Raw genomic sequence first — 17,088 nt, forward strand, 5'->3', positions numbered from 1 at the left:
ATACCAAGGTTATTAGACAACATATATTCTATACACACAAATCAGAATAACTTTTCAACTACAGAGGGAGAAATAAGGCATTAGTATGTAAAGAAGCCTTCCATAGATACTATAAAATGAAATTACCCTTCAGAATAGATCAGGTCTGACAAGGTTCCTAAAAATTGCATATCCACCCTGGATCTCAGAATGTAACATTGTTGTGAAATAGTTTCTTTGCAGATATGATGAGGTTAAATCATTCGTGATTTAAGGTGAGTCCTAAATCCAATGACTGGCATGTTTCTAAGAGGAAAAGAGGACACAGAAAGACACACATTCGGGGGAGGGGGGAGTTCATGTAAACATGAAGGCAGAGTTTGTAGTGATGGGAACTAAGGCCAACGAAAGTCTAGAATCACCATAAGTCTGAAGAGGCAAGAAAAGATTCTCACCTAGTCATCAAAGGGAATGTGGCTTATTGTACCTTGATTTTAGATTTCTGGTCTTGTGAACTATGAAAGAATAAATTTCTGTTATTTTAAACCACTCATTTTCCTCCGGCAACAGCCCTAGGAAACTAATACGCTTTCATCATCCTCCCTAGGGGCCCCCACCAAAAAAATAGGAAGAGGGTATAACATTTTCATAGGTGTAAATCATGACCTCAAAGTCTCCAAATGATCTGAGCATGCAGGGCAAAGAGAAATCAATGAGAAAACTTACTGAGAGGTTGCTAATAGTAAGTCAGTCTTGAAAGGAGTGTACTGCCCTCTACTTGGAGTTGTTCTTCTAAAGACCTATAGAGATGCCCTCCAAAAGTGATATAACTTCTTCTAATCCCATATTTTCAAGGAAGCTAGAATCTGTTCTTAAACTACTATTGGTCATTTAAAAAAATTTATAATAATAGATTTATATTTAAAATATCCCAAGTTGCATATTAATGTGAATAATTAGTAAATATTTTATAATGGCATATAATCAATAGCAAAGTTATGCTTTAAATTATTTAATTGGACACAATTCAAATCAGTCATCAAATGAAAAATTATTTATGTTGCTGAAGGACTGTATTGAAAAGTGAATACACCTGTTTTTGATCAATAAAAATTTAAATATGATATCAAATGACAAATTAACAGGAGAAGAATCAATTTTCTTTTGGCCTGAGGTATATACTATCCTGACACTGGCAAAGGCTCTAATAAGTATACATTGCTTTGCTTGGGGCATCAGACCAACATGATTAAAGATTATGCTTGAACTGTTTGCTGATGTACAAAATTAACCATTTCTTAAATAATACTGAACTCAGCTATCCAACTTGCTACACAAATTTTAGGCACTGAAAAGCAACATTTAAACTTAATGTGCAGTTCACCTATTTATGTTCTGTATTTATCATTAATATCATCATAAGATACAATCATGTAAATCTAAAAATTTAGAGAATTTAAACTTATTTAACTTTTAACCTTTTTGAAAAATCATAATACTGTTTTGATGTGTGTATTCAAATAATGAGTAAGAGTGTGAAAAGTTAAAATAGTTTAAAGAAAATATATTTTGTGAGAAGAAACATCTATTCACACATTTTTACCATAAATATATAGAAATTCATGTAATTTAGAAAATCAGAAATGATATTCATAAAGTTTCTTGAATAGCCTCAAATCATAAGGATGATAAATATAGACATTCATTATTACACATTACATGTTCAAAGCAGAAAAGAATGAAAGAAGGAATTAACTTTCTAGAAATGTACATATATAAACTCTTAGTTTTTCTTTTGGTTTTTTAACCTAAGAGGTGACTACTAATATATGGAAAGTGAATGCAGTGGTGTGAAGAGCTGGAAAAATTTGCATTAAATGAAGAAGTGAATGAATAAATAAATGGACCACAAAAGGCAATATTTTAATTTTGGATCAGTTTAGCAGATACTTTAAATATATAAATTATTAATATTAAGCAGTTATATTACAAATGAGAGAATTATTATTGAGGAGCAAATGACTCCAAAGTAAATATTAGCAGTAACTAGAATATGGAGTTTTTTTTTTATTTCTTCCTTCATTTTAGCTATGTTTAATGCTATATTCAAAGTGCAGACAGAATAAAACTGCAACAGCTAGAGAAAATAATAAAAGTGATAGAGAAAGAAGGATTTACATAGTAGGTGTTATTTTTTTTACCTTGTTTCAGAACAGAATTATGATGATGATGGCAAAGGACAAGAGGAAGAGTTAATTTTAACATCAGAATGCTTTTGAATAGACACCTCTAATTAACAGATGAGGAGACAGCCTGAAAGCACATAGGGGGCAGCTCAATATTTCATAGCCAATAAGTGATAGCAGAGAAGTTCAAATCCAGATGTTCTCTTTCTAATATCATTCCCATTTTAATACCTGGTCTTACTCCCCAAAACAAGGGATATGTAGTAAAATTCTTATAAGCTATGGTTAAATTATAATTTATCCCAAGTGTTGCTAGTGCCATAGTATTCAGAAAAATACAAATCAGTTTTTAAAAAGATTATTGTTTATATAAATGTTAAGAATACAAAAGTCTCCTTGAATCCCCCATTGGTTCTTCACAGAGACTATTGGCAGTGAGAAGGTCTTACCCAAACTGGGAGGTAGCATTGTTTACAAAAAGGAAAGGAATGAGAACCTATAGAAATACATGGAAGACCAAAATCAGATAGGAGTCACCGATAATGATATCTGTAAGGAGAAATTTTATGTAAAAATTAATGTAATACTTTACAAAGTTCATAATGTAGCAGAGGACATGCTGAACTAGTAATTACATAACCACTTATTTATTTACAACAGAGATCAATTCATTATCTTTTTGCCATACAATTCCCATCTTTACCCATTTGCTTCACAATGCTCAAACTTTCAAATAACTTAAACTCCTATTTTTCAATGTATATTCAGTGAGTTTCAATGTATTCTGGCTCAAGTCCATTCCTTCTAGTGTTTCACAAAAACTTCTGCTCCAACTAAATATCTTTAGCACTTAGTGTTTTTTTTTAAGCAATGGTAAATGAGCTTCATCTTACATGCAACTTTTATCAATTGGTAATGTTGTCTAAAGTACTATCTTCAGGAGGATGCAGCAGTCTAGTTCTGTCCTAGTAGGAGGGTGCAGAGAGAACCACAATGGGATTTTTTTTTTTTTCCTGGTAACAGCTCCTGAACCTAGGATGCTTAACTACTGAGTCACATCCCCAGCACTTTTTATTTTTTTTATTTTGAGATAGGGCATAACTAAGTTGCTGAGGCTGGATTTGAACTTGTGATTCTCCTGCCTCAGCCTCCCCAGCCACTGGAATTATAGGCATGTGCCACTGCACTCAGCTGGTGCTGTCTTTCATGAGCAGTGAAAGGGAGAAGGGGAGGACCATCAGGTCTAGAGCATTTATTTGACTGAGAATGCTTTATTTTGTTATTTTTTAAAAACGTGTATCATGTGCCTTCAAATATGCTGTAAAATTCTTGTAGCCAGGGACCACAGATCCTTCTGTATATCCATTGCATCTAGCCATATCATGCAAAATAGGTACCTGCTTTTGATAATGAAATAACATTTGTAGAATTCACTATTATTACTATTACTTATAGATTCTATTACTTTTATCAAAATATTATCAATATTAATCCTATTTTATAGGAACTTTGTAACATAAACCATAAATTTCAGTAAATACATTCTTTATCTTCCTAATTCAAATTACACATTAGGATACTGATAACATTAAGGGTTAAGTATTTTACCATATGCCATATGAAAAAAAAATGGAACAAAAAGAAAAAGTGGCTTTAAAATAGATTTAAACCTTTTCCAAAAAATATGTTATGTCTTTTAAAATATATATTACATATTTACATTCTTGGATTATTATCCCATTTTAGTATACTGTGTCTTCTTGCACATAGTATATGTTGAAGAAATCCATGTCAATTAGTTTCCAGCTTGCATTAGAGAAATAAGTCCATTTTACATTCCCTCCTGCTAAAGAAGTGTATTTATCATATTCCACAACAGCTCACAGTTTGTTATACATTAACTACTCATTCTCTGTGCCAGTAAGACTGTGCTGGAACAGCAAATGAATTTGGTGCGTTCATTTAAATGATTCTGCAAACCACAGGCTATCCAGTTGTCTAATGATAAGAGAGCCCCAAAGCCACCTGATCACCATTATACTCCTTATTTATTTATTTATTTATTTATTTATTTATTTATTCATGGAAGCATGGTCAATACTATCAGGATCTGACTACTGAGAAAAATGGGAATTAAAAGTATACCTCAGACCTAACCATACAAAGAGGTTGTATTAATTCAGGCACCAGGATGATGTGGCTAGGTTGGGAGGGGAATAGAATGTAAGATCTGGAGTGCTTTATCTGCTCCAAGACCAATGCTGGTTTTGGCACTTTTCTCACTCTAGTGAGTTGCAAAAAAACAAGCAGGTGCTAGCAATCTGAGAGACCACATGCCAGCTACAGCTGCTTCAAACTGATTCAATTACATCTGCCTGAATAGTCCCAGGACATCAAACCAGTTGAAGAGATCCATAGGTTGCAAGGAGACATAGTCTATCCTGATGCACAACTATCCCTGAGATAACTACATGCTAATCTCCAGGTTTTGATGTAAGTGATCATTCCATTGCCAAGTATAGGAGAAAAGACGGGGAGATGCGATTTATTTTATTCCCTTTAAAATTAAAAATTGGTTGGAAAGAGCACAAAAGGCACCTTTGATTTTGTTTATGTTTTAAATTGGACAGGGGCTGAAGTCTTGAGGATACCTTGAAAAAGTCTGATTTTGTAAGGACATTTCCCAAATCATTGGGTACAGCACATTTACAGAACATGCTCTTGGGATCCGGACTTCGCTCCAAACCTTGTTTGTACAAAAAGGGGCCAAGCAGCTGGGAAATTCTGGAGTGGAGTGTGTCCTCATTAGTTCCCATCTGCCACCAGAACTCAGCTCATGGCAAGTTTGGCTAAGTCCTGGTGTACTCAGGTCCAAATGTGGGTCAGTTTTAATTACACTATACAGAATTCAGTGTGCAGTTTTTAAATCCTTATTATACAGCACAGAGGAATGGGCAGCTCTCCAGCTAATCAATTTTTTAAAAGTACATATATAAAAATTTTAAACCAGGCTAGACAGACAGTGGATGGAAAAAAAACTTACAAATGAATACAAAGATTACTTAAGAGAATTATTAGTGAAATTGGGTCATGAAATGGTTTTGCTTTAAAACTTCAATGTGAAAAAAATGTTTTCACTGGTAAGATGGTAAGCTTATAGAAGATACACAATGCCCCTTGTTAGTGTGAATGAGTAACAATTAGGCTGTGGCCAGGTGACAGTACACACCTCCAATAGCGCTGGCTTGTGCATAAACGGAGATTTTGTCATTCACACCCATTTCCTTTCAATGTTTATCACTCATGGCAAGAAATGCATAAAAGAAAAAAACAAAAACCACAAACTACCTGGTAAAAGTGAAGAAACAAAATAAGATAATGGTAGGGGGAGAGAGAGAGAAGGATTGAGAGACAAGGAGAGCAGAAAGCACATGTGCTGAGTAGCAGACTCTGAGCATGACTTGGCTCTCAGTGCCATCTACATAAATGGGGGCCAGAATCAACTCATGCAGTCTATGTTCAGAATCGATCCTGTCCAAAAGCTTCATCAGGTGCAGGAGGGCTTAAACACTAAGCTTTCAAAGACAACTGTCAGAAAAAAAAAAAAAGAAAGAAAGAAAGAAAAGAAACCAGGAGTTCAGGAGTGAAGATATAGGCATTCAATGATTGGGCATTTAGGCAATAGTATAATTTGTATAAAGTACCATTTTTAATGGATGAAATGTCCTTTGGCAAACCCCTAATAATAAAACAAAACAAAAACCCAAAATGCAATCTTAAATGCTCCAAGTATTTTTTGGACTTTTGACTTTGGACTTGTTATGAAGCTTATCCATTTAAAAAGGAGCATGTAATACTGGGTTCAAATACCAACATTTAATATTTACTAGCTGTATGAATGGACAAATTGCTTATTCTCTCTAACATGCCATTTTATCACCTGGAAAATGGGGGAAATCGCATCTAACAAATGTTATAAGCATTATCAATAATATATATAAATGTCTGGAATATAAAAGTCACTCAAATGTTAACTATTAACCCAGTCATTATGAATCAAATTGTGGCCCCCCTTCACCCCTTCCCCCCCAAAAAAAATAACATGTTGGAATCCTAATCCCCAGTACCACAAAATGTCATTTTATTTTGGAGATGATGAGTCTTTCTAGAGATAATCAAGTTAAAATGAGGTTACTGGGGTGGACCTTAATACAATATAACATGTCCTAATAAAAGGAAACACTGAGACACTCAGGGAGGGAAGACAAGGTGAAGAGACAGAGGGAAAAAAACAGCTAACTATAAGTAAAGGGGAAAGTCCTGGACCAGATCCCTCCCTCGCAACTTTCAGAAACAGCTACCCCTGCTGATTTCAAACTTCTAAACCCAAGGAAATGTCTGCTTAAGACACTTAGTTTGTGGTACTGTGGTACAACCTTAAGACTGTGATAAAGCTTTAGCACGCTGATACCCAACTAAATAAAAATTTAATTATCAATGTCTGTCTTGATTCATCATGTCAAAAACTTCATTTGACATAGGGACATCAACTCTATAACTTGTGGTAGGTAATGATTAGTCCCATATACCTAGTGCTATTCTCCTTACTTTTAAGGAATCCTTTTCTGATTGCTGTTTATGAAGGCACTGCTGCAATATAAGCAACCTGGCAGAGGAAAATGGTTTACGATAATTCAGATCGCCCAGATTTTATTAAAGATAATTAAGGGAAAAGCATACATATAAATTCACAAATCCTTTCTCCTATTAAGGGTATTTGCCTTTGTAGGTAATAAGGACATTTTACCAGGCTAATTTGCGTCTCAAGAAAAAAGAGACCTTACATGGCTATCTAGTCGTTGACAGCTAAATGCACTAAACCTGAAGCTGCTTAGATTGTGACAACCTTGTCAACAGAACCATCTCTAATGGTAAGTATGGGTTCTTCAAGAGATTATTTTTAAAGAGATTGGTTTTAAGGACATCTGATTTTCAAAAGAGGGGTAAAAGCTGGTTGGGGTTGTATCAACAGACTTTCCATTGGGAGACATGCTTCCATAGTGAAAAGACACTGAGGTGAACACACGTACAGCTAGAAATTATGAGTCTACATGATGAACTGAGATATTCAACAGTGTTCGTCAAAGCCACAACATTATCAAAATTAACTGCCAATGAATGAATACCAAACTTTCTTAAAATTCCTATACTGCCTATTATAACAACTTCATATTTTAACAAGAAAAAGAGAAAATTAACATGCAGCAAATACTAGTGAATATTGTACTCCAAATATTTTTATACCTAACAACATCAATCCTCAACTCCATTAATAAAAAGTAGGTGTTTTTACTACCTTATCTTAAATATGAACACTTGAAACTTAGTAAGCTTAGGCAACTTGGATTAGGTCACACCGGTAGTGAATTGTGAAGCTGAGATTTCAGTGGCCAGGAAATTCAAAACTCCTAAATTCAAACTTGAGCAAGAGAGTTAAAATCCAGATATCCTAAAATCATCACTTGGCTTTGAGATATCGATTTAATGCATTCATAAACTCCTTTAAAGCATGAGCTCAAAGAGTAGATGTTTTCTTGCCGAACCTAACTCATCCTATTTTCCTTATGAAGAAACAAATGCCATTCACAGAAACAAATTAAAAGAATTCAATCAATTTAGATGAAAGCAATCTCATCATAAGAATACATGAGAAATAGAATTACCATATGATCCAATAATTCCACTGCTGGATATATACTTAAAAAGCACTGAAAGCAGGTTCTCAAGGAGATATTTGTATGTTTGTGTTCATAGAAGAATTATGCATAACTAAAATGTGGAGGCAACCCAAATGTCCACTGACAGATGAATTGTAGGCAAAATATGATCTATACATACAATGGAATATTATTCAGCCTTAAAAAAGAAGGAAATTCTGACTTGTACTACAACATGTATTAATTCTGAAGATATTATACTAAGTGAAGTAAGAAAAATATAAAAACACAAATACTGTGTGCTTCCCCTTATGTAACTAACAGAAGTCAAAATCATTTAGATGGAAAGTAGAATGGGGGTGCCAGAAGGAGAGGAGAGGCAAGAATTGGGAGTTATTTTTAAATGTGTATAGCATTGTAGTTTGATAAGATCAAAAAGCTGTGGAGATGAATGGTTGTGATGGCTGCACAAGCATTTTGAATGTGTTTAATACTACTGAACTGTACATCAAAATTGGATTAAGATGGCAAATTTTCTGTTATGTGTATTTTACCATAGTTAAAATTGTGAAAAATGACAAAAAGAATACATGAATGTCTTTTAGAATTAGTACACTGATTGACAATTTCTAAAATCTCTTCTAAAGCCCTAAAAGCACTTGTAACTTTGGGCAGAATTTTGGAGGTAATCTGTGCAAAACTGTGCAGTCCAGGATCTCTGCTCCCAGGTATTGGATGGTGATTCTTCAGTATCTAAGAACAGGCATTGTAGTGGTAGTAGTGGTGGTGATAGAAATAATAGTAGTATAGCTGAGACATATTGAGTATTTGCTATGTGCCAAACAATGTACTAATCATTTTACGTGTAGCATGTTATCTATCCTTCAGGCAATAAAATACAAGGCAAATACTGTTTCTAGTTTCACAAATGAGGAAACAATAGAACAGATTTGTGACTAATTCCATACTAATAATAAGTGGTGATGCCCAAAAGAACTCTCTTGACATACCTGTCTCCCTCTAGCCTGGATGATCTTTGAGGACAAGTACTTTTTTTTTTATTCATGTAGCCTGTCACTGCATCACTATGTCTAGCAAATAGCAGGCATCCCATTTACCATGTAAAATAAAAGAAAGATAGGAAATGAAGACAGGACAGAGGATGAAAGGAGGAAAGAAATAAATTATATTTAGGCATGCTATGTTCTCAATAAATGTGGATTTACTTCCTTTATTTCTTTAATCCTGAAGTCACACAGAAACCTGCAATTAGGCTGAAGAAGTCTAGGGCTTGACAATTTATCTTTGAGATTCCATACAATAATTCTGGTACAGATCACTGAAGCAGCTACTAATATCTGTCTGGTTTAATGATTAATATTCTAGCTAATACATATTGGTGGCTTATCTGTTAAATTCTAATGTTGAGACTAACAAATTGATATAGCTTAATCTACCACACTAGAATCAGAAGGAAGACATGGTGCCATGATATTGACTCCTTGCCCTCTGGTTTAAATTAAGGGTAAAAGAAAAACTGTTCCAGGAGGAAAGGCACTTCTGAGTGTAAGTGCTCATGACTATCATCAGTCAGTGGTAGCAAAATTTTTGAAGCCTAACCAAGATGTTTCCCTACAGTAGTTACTGGTTTATTTTGCAACCTGGGCCATTCATAGGAGAGTGAATCACACTACACAAAACAGAACTCCAGCAGTGCCTATCTAAAGCCGGTCTTAATTGTTCTCTTTGAATCTAACTTTGTATGACTTTATGTATTTATAGTTGGAATTTAGTGCCTAACAGAAACCATAATTACAAATATATATACAGTAAATAAAGGGTCCATTACTTCTGCTTAGTGAAACAGCTACAAATGTTTAATATGTTCTGATCTTACCTGGCCCAGAAAGTCAACACAGATTTTATTTTTTGTGTTTTCAGTGAGATGGAGATAAGGAGAGGAAGAGAGCACAGTGAGTGTTCAGGAAGGTTAGGGCATTAGTCATATAACACACAAGATTTGTTTATCCCTATGCTGCAGAGTTTCCAAGGTGACAAGTAACTTAACCATTAAGGCCTCAGCCTTGTGTGTATAATAGGGATAATAAAAAGGCTTTCTCACAGTGAGAAAAAATGAATATAAAGCAAATATTATTGTTCTAATTCTTTATAAAAATGACAGAGGATCAATTCTGACATATTAATCTCTAATTTTAAGAACAGGATTTATCAGTATTTTCATCTCTATCTAACTACCAGTATGAGAACTAAAATAAGTCCATCAAGGCTCATCCAAAATGTCTAACAAATAATAAGTTTCAAGGACACTATCCTTCTATTTCTAATAGAACAGCAGAAGTGTTTTATTCATATATGCATTCATTCAACATTTATTGACCAACTACTATGTTCAAGGCATTGCATTAAGGGACTATGGGTAATCCTCTATTTACTTTTGTATCTCTATTTATTACTTCCCAAAAGGTTAAATTCATATTATCATTATTTACTAAAAGAATTCCAAATGGGTCAAAGTAAAAAATATATCAGCTTCAAGAAAGATTTATGTTACTAAATGCTGATAGAAAACCTTTAGTGTTTTATAACATGTTAAGGAAAATAATGCAAGCAGTTTGAACGAGTTTTCACTATCTGGAATGTAGGACAACTGAATAAGATAATAAAATGCCTTTACATTGAATTTTAAAAGTTTGTGTTTCATTTATAGAATTTTCCCTAACTAGTGTAAGATATAACCTATAATAGCTTGCCTATATTGAATATATAGATATTTATCAGAAAATATATAAAACCATTAACAGAAAGTAACAATATCACCACTGGTAACACTTAGGAAAAATATCAGGTTATCTAGCATTTGATTCAAGGATAATACCCCAGCCTCAAAATCTACATCTGGCTTTTAGCCCCTTTTCTAGGATTGCTATTTAATTTCACTTTATTTCTCCCTCACTTCTGCCCCAAATGCAACAGAGACATGCACAAATCAAGAAATCATCTTACAACATACCCTTAAATTTTCTGAATATTCCCCATGTGTCCACTAATATCCAAATGCTTTGAAATCTGTTCAGCTAAATGGATCAATAACTACATCCAGCCTCACATAGTGGGGCTGCCAACATGGTGAAATTGAGCCAAATGCAAAATGTCTCTACCAGGACAAAGATTATTATCAACACAGTTATCACAATTATCTGGAGAGATCTAGTCTCCCAGGTATGCTTTGAGGATGCCAGTGTACACATTATCTAGAGCAGGGTATTCATATATATATATATATATATGACTACACCCACACACACACACACACACTCACACACACGCACGAAACAAAGGACTTGGAGGAAATATTTTGAGAGCCCAAACCAGTTAGTTTTAAAATAAATGAATGTACTAGTTCAAGGTCTACATCAAGGAAGTATCTTTCCAAAATCAAAGTACACAAAATACAAATACGTAACAGCAGAAGCAAACTGCTAACAAGCTTCTCTGTGCTCTTACTCATCTGACACAGCTGCAAGCAACAATTGAGCAGGTGCAACCAAGCTTTAAAGAATTGCTGCCTGTTGCCCAGGAACCACAACACCACACGGTTGAGATTTTAAACAGGTGCAAACATTTTTTTTTCCCCATTTGTCTAGTGCTTGAGACAGTGCAGCAGACAGTACATCTGCAACCACTCCTTACCTAAAGCAACCCCCATGAAAAATCAATTTGAAAACAACAAAAAAGTTTAAAAGGCAATGTCAAAAACATAGCAGTTTTGCTGTAGTCTATTCCCACATCATCAGTTGCTTTAATAGTTCAGTTCCATAAACTACTATCTAATCTTCACAAGATGAAAGCTTTGTAATTAATATTATTCTGCCTCATCAAATCTTAGAAATGTTTATTTGATTCTCACAATAAAATGAAATATAATGTATCTATGAAATATACTGTTCTTTGAGGCTGTCAAAATTTGTAAGTACAATATTAAAAAATTAACATTTTTTGTAATAGGAAATCTGTAAGAATTTTAATATACAAAATATAGTAATTTGTTAGTTAGTAAACAGACTTACTTATTGGTGAATCATATACATACCTGCTATCAGGCACAAACAGACTTGCAATTTATCAGGTACTCTGAAATGCAAAACAAATACATCATATAAGTAAAATTAATTTACTAAGTTGGAACTACTATGTATGTTGAGACAATATCTGCAGAAAAACAGGAAATACTGCCATAAATAAGAAAGGTGAATTATATATATATATATATATATAAAACAAATATATATATAATATGTATATATATATATATATGTTTCTCATAGACTATTTCAGATCATCCTAAATTCATGTGTGTGTGAATACACACACATACATATAGCCTCTTAGCAATGTTATCAAAAACAGACACCAGCAAGGGACTGAGACTCACCGTGGCCTCTGAAACGCAAATGCTTTCACTAGAGGACGAGGCAAACACTTAAAATGATTTTTTTTTTTTTTTTTTTTTTTTTGGTATTCATCCAAGACTATTGCCTTCCTAATACAAATATGACTGCTGCTCTCTAAAATGAAACTACTCTGATTCATCTGCACTCAGTTTGGCTAGAATAATGGTTAGGAAGAAAGGTGCTTTTGTAGAGCAGACCACAAAAATTGCATAAATAAATAAAAGTAAACTTTGAATGATCATTAACTCTGTGACAAAAGAGAAATGATTGCTACTAGAGGGAATGTTAACACCACATCAGATGTAACACCTAATGCCTCGACCCAACGCACTGACAAAACTGCCAGTGAAGTTGTTACCAAAATAGAAAACTAAGTCCAGTTTAAATGGAAGAATGTGGTTTATAATCAGAGCCAAAAAATATTTGGGTTTAGGAGGAAACTATTGTAATCTGCAATCTCCAAACTGAATTCTCTAAACCAAGAATTTAATAATTCTTTCTGAAAATAAAATCCAGTATTTAATTTATGTATTTCTGAGTATAGGTGTCATAGCAACATATTAAAGTGAGTAGTTCTAGTTGATAATACTGGCTTAAAAGTACATACAGGTAATAAACAATTTTGATGCTGGTTCAATGAAATAGCATCATATATACTTCTGATGAGAGTGCAAATTGCTAAAAAGTTTCTAGAAAATGTGTGTATATATATATATATTTATATATTTATATCAAGATCCCAAAGTTCAAAATTTTTACTCAATAATTTTTGTTCTAGGAATCTATCTTATGTAAGAGAAAACCAAAAGAAATTTCTGCAAACATAATTTTATGATAGTGAAAAATGATAACCTAAATGTCTTAAATAATAATATAATTAAATAAAGCATATCACTTTAAAGGAAAATTTTTGCAACAATTCATAAGTTCAAATTAAAAGAGTATCTCAAATTTCATGAGAAAATCTAAATTTATAGTAATATAACACCATAATATTATATATACATGTAGAGCTGTACATGGACATGGACATGGATAGTATGAAATTATGTGGGTGAAAAAAGACAAAAATACTAAGAGTGATTATATCTGGATGATAGAATTATTTTTTTTAATTTTTCTTTTTACTTTCATATACAGTTAATTACTTTTATCATAGGAAAATATAAGTTGGCAACGTAAGGGTAAAAGAAAAAAGTTATAAAGTGCCATATGGAAATCATAAATCTAACCTTCCTAAGAGAAGTAAATTAATTCAATCACACATGAAATCCACTAGGTGTACCTACAGTGAGAAACATACTCTCACTGCTTCCTCATAAGGGTATATTCAGGGTCTTTTTTATCCCACTGCTTTAGAATCTACACCAGTATTTCAATAACACATTTTTAATCATCTCAGTAAAACTTCTTTAATTATGCAGAGTGAAATGATGGCAAGAACAACTTAGGACTGCAAATCTGTTCAATCTAGTACAGACTAATTTATTCACTAAGCTAACAACATTCAATGAGCATCTACTATGTGCAAGGTGAAGTTTGGCATTGTGATACCCTAAAAGATAAATTAGGACACAACTTACCTTCATCATGTTAGCAATTTAAAAGTTTTATAAATATGAATAGGTAAATACAACACATTCCAAGGAATCTCTGAGAGATCTGGTATGTTTTAAAGCAAGAAAATACATGTCAGTTTTATTCTTTTATTTTAGGGGGCAAAAACTTTTATTTAGGCAACACTAAAAAAAGACTCAGGCTTATTAGTCTGTACCACTTGTAAAATATACTGGTAAATTATTTTCAGTACTTAAGTGTTTCCTTGTGTGATTTACTTTTTGTTAGTGGGAATATAACAAAATAGAAGAATATTGATCCAAAACAAAGGAATATTGATCCAATCTAGAATGCTAGATATGTAAGATTGTCTCAGGTATCTACAGCCACATAAAACACATGCACAATTATTAACAGGCTATAGTTATTTATTGGCAACCAAAGTAAATAAGTTAGTTACTTGTTAATCCTGTATAAAGACACTGTTATGACAACACCATCAGGTAGATAAAAGGAGATAGGGCAAACCCCTTTTGTGCAGATAAAACAATAACAGCATACAGATTCAATAGCAGGTCTATTCTTTGTGATCTATAGCCATAATCTTTGCCCTTCTGAAGTCAGTGACACAGGATGGTTGTGAGGGTGAGGTCCATGAGGTCAGCCTGTGTGAAGTGGTGACAAGCACTAAGAAAAGCTATTCATGGGATCGGTGATCCATAGACCAGGATCTTTGAGTTCTAGGCAGCAGTAGTTATGATGTAGGATAACAACTTTAAGTGCTTAGCTTTTGCCATCAGACAATCCTAAAATAGAAGTTCAGCTGCTCCTCTTCAATTTGTGATCTTGAACAAGTTATATTTTCCCTGTCTGTAAAAACATGATCATGTTACCTACCCTATAGGGTTGTTTATGTGGATCAGGGTCATGGGAATGTAAAAGAATTAGCATAGGTCCAGTCATAAAATAAGCATTTGCTAAAAATTAATTATTAGTACCACTATTGTTATTCAGAAAAGGGAGATGTGTCACTTTAAGCTGAGAGGCTAAACTAATCAAGGAGTCAGAAAATAAAAACTGCTTGCTCAAGGTATCATCCTATAGTACAGCACCTCATCCAAGCACCAGTCCTGTTCTGACTGATCACAGGACAAGTCTGAATCAAGAAGCACTCCATAACAATACAATAGCCCCATGGACAACTCTAACAAGTACTTTTAAGCACCATTCCTATTACTAGGCAGTAGGGTATAAATAATCTGTGTAGTTATATTGACTGAGTTTTCTGGGTGAAATGAAGGATCACTAGAAAATATTTAAATATTTTCATATTTAACTGAAACAATCAGGAAAAGGAAAGTAAGGAGAAAATAGATGTAATTACTCAATTGAAATTAGACCAAGGTGTAATGGGCTTCCTAGCAATTACATGTAGGTCATACCATTTTTCTACGTATTCTAAAAAGACCCAAGGTTTGCATATACAAGTGAAAGATACTATTGTCAGTTTTCCTCCCGGGGTTTGCAAGACAGAAGTGGGTGTGTACTGATTTTTTTTCTAGTTTTCTGTTTTGATTTGAAGGACAGTAGAGATTTTGAATTGTTAAATAATGTATCTTCAGATTATCAAACAGATTATTAATCCCTAGAGGTGTTTTGGTCATGGGACTATCAGCACCATTATAGATGGAGATATCCTATCTTATGGAGTATTATGTTGTTGTTTTGTTTGTTTGAAGACTAAAAAAACACTTCCCAATGACTGAGTAAGCACCCTAAGGAATGCCTTTTTTTTTTTTTTTTTTGCACCAGGTATTGAACTCAGGGGAACTTAACCACTGAGCTACAACCTCAACCCTCTTTAATATTTTATTTAGAGGCAAGTTCTTGCTGAATTACTCAGGACCTCACTAAATTGCTGAGGCTGCCTTCGAACTCACGATCCCCCTACCTTTTAAGAAAAGCCAGTGACACAATGTAATCCAAAATAATTTGTTTTACATATATATATATGTATTTATACATATATATATGTGTGTGTGTGTGTGTGTGTGTGTATGTGTGTGTGTGTGTGTGTGTGTGTGTGTGTGTGTGTATTTAGTTAGTTAGTTCTTCTGGACCCATCAGAGATCTGAATATTCTATTATTATTATAGTTTTTATATTATTGACTTAAATCATGAATAAAACCAATTTTATTTTTGAAAATTTAGGAATCCTAACTTCTGTAATTTATCTGAACAGAAAGTTCTATAAAAAGTAAGGAGGGGCCTGGGGCTGTAACTCACTGGCAGAGCTCTTGCCTAGCATGGGTTGAGGCACCGGGTTGGATCCTCAATGCCACATAAAAAAATAAAAAATAAAGTTTAAATTCTTTTAAAAAAGAGCAAGAGGAATTATAATTTTAAATGCATTCTTGAAAAACTAGCTGATTATGCTTTTTTTGTAAATTACTGAGCTAGATTTAGCCCTTTTGTGCTTTAAAACTATCAACCTATCAAAAAGAGGAAGCATGAGAAGGGACAGTTGTCTATTTATCAACACTATGAACTGGAAACAAATAAAGGGCAATAAATAAAAATCAGGAAATCATAACAACAGACAACAGTTAGCCAAGGCACAATTTGTCTGTCCAGATAAACTGCAATAAAACCATAAACGTATGTAAACCTAAGTTGATATTTTTTTAAATGTGCTAAGATTGAATTTTCTAGTATTGATGGTTACTACTTAAAGTAAAACAATTTAATATCAAATTTTACACATAAACATGATCAGTTTGAACTCTCATGTCAAAAACTCATCTATAATACAATGAAGATAATAATTTTATTTAATAATCAACACCTGCGTGTATTAAGAAGGAAATCTGTTTGTATAGATGATTTTGTTTAAACTTATCAACTTAAATGCACATTTAAGAGCTACTATACAAAATGACCAAAACTGAATTTTATGTATTAAGAGTTATATTTTCAACATACTGTTAAATTGAATTATGATTATTGAAATGAATGTATTCCCAAGAAATGTGAACAACCTAATGGTCTTCTTATACATATCCCTATGATCTTAGTTTATATGTTACTTCTTCCAGAATCTGATGTCCTATTCTTAACTTGTCAAAATAATCATTACACTGCATTGTAATTGTCTTTCACAGAGACTATAAACTTGA

The 17,088-nt window shown here is 33.3% G+C and overlaps 1 long non-coding RNA gene across 3 annotated transcripts in view; it reads right to left on the minus strand.

The window, feature by feature from the left end:
* Positions 1-17,088, minus strand: part of LOC306670646 — a 667,486-nt gene that overhangs the window by 437,008 nt on the left and 213,390 nt on the right. For all 3 annotated transcript variants that reach the window (XR_013766464.1, XR_013766465.1, XR_013766466.1), the window contains exon 3: positions 11,994-12,034. This is a non-coding gene — a long non-coding RNA (uncharacterized lncRNA). The remainder of the gene's footprint in view (positions 1-11,993; positions 12,035-17,088) is intronic.

The sequence above is a fragment of the Sciurus vulgaris genome, assembly GCF_902686455.1.
Source record: "Sciurus vulgaris genome assembly, chromosome: 10".
NCBI classification, from domain to species: domain Eukaryota; kingdom Metazoa; phylum Chordata; class Mammalia; order Rodentia; family Sciuridae; genus Sciurus; species Sciurus vulgaris.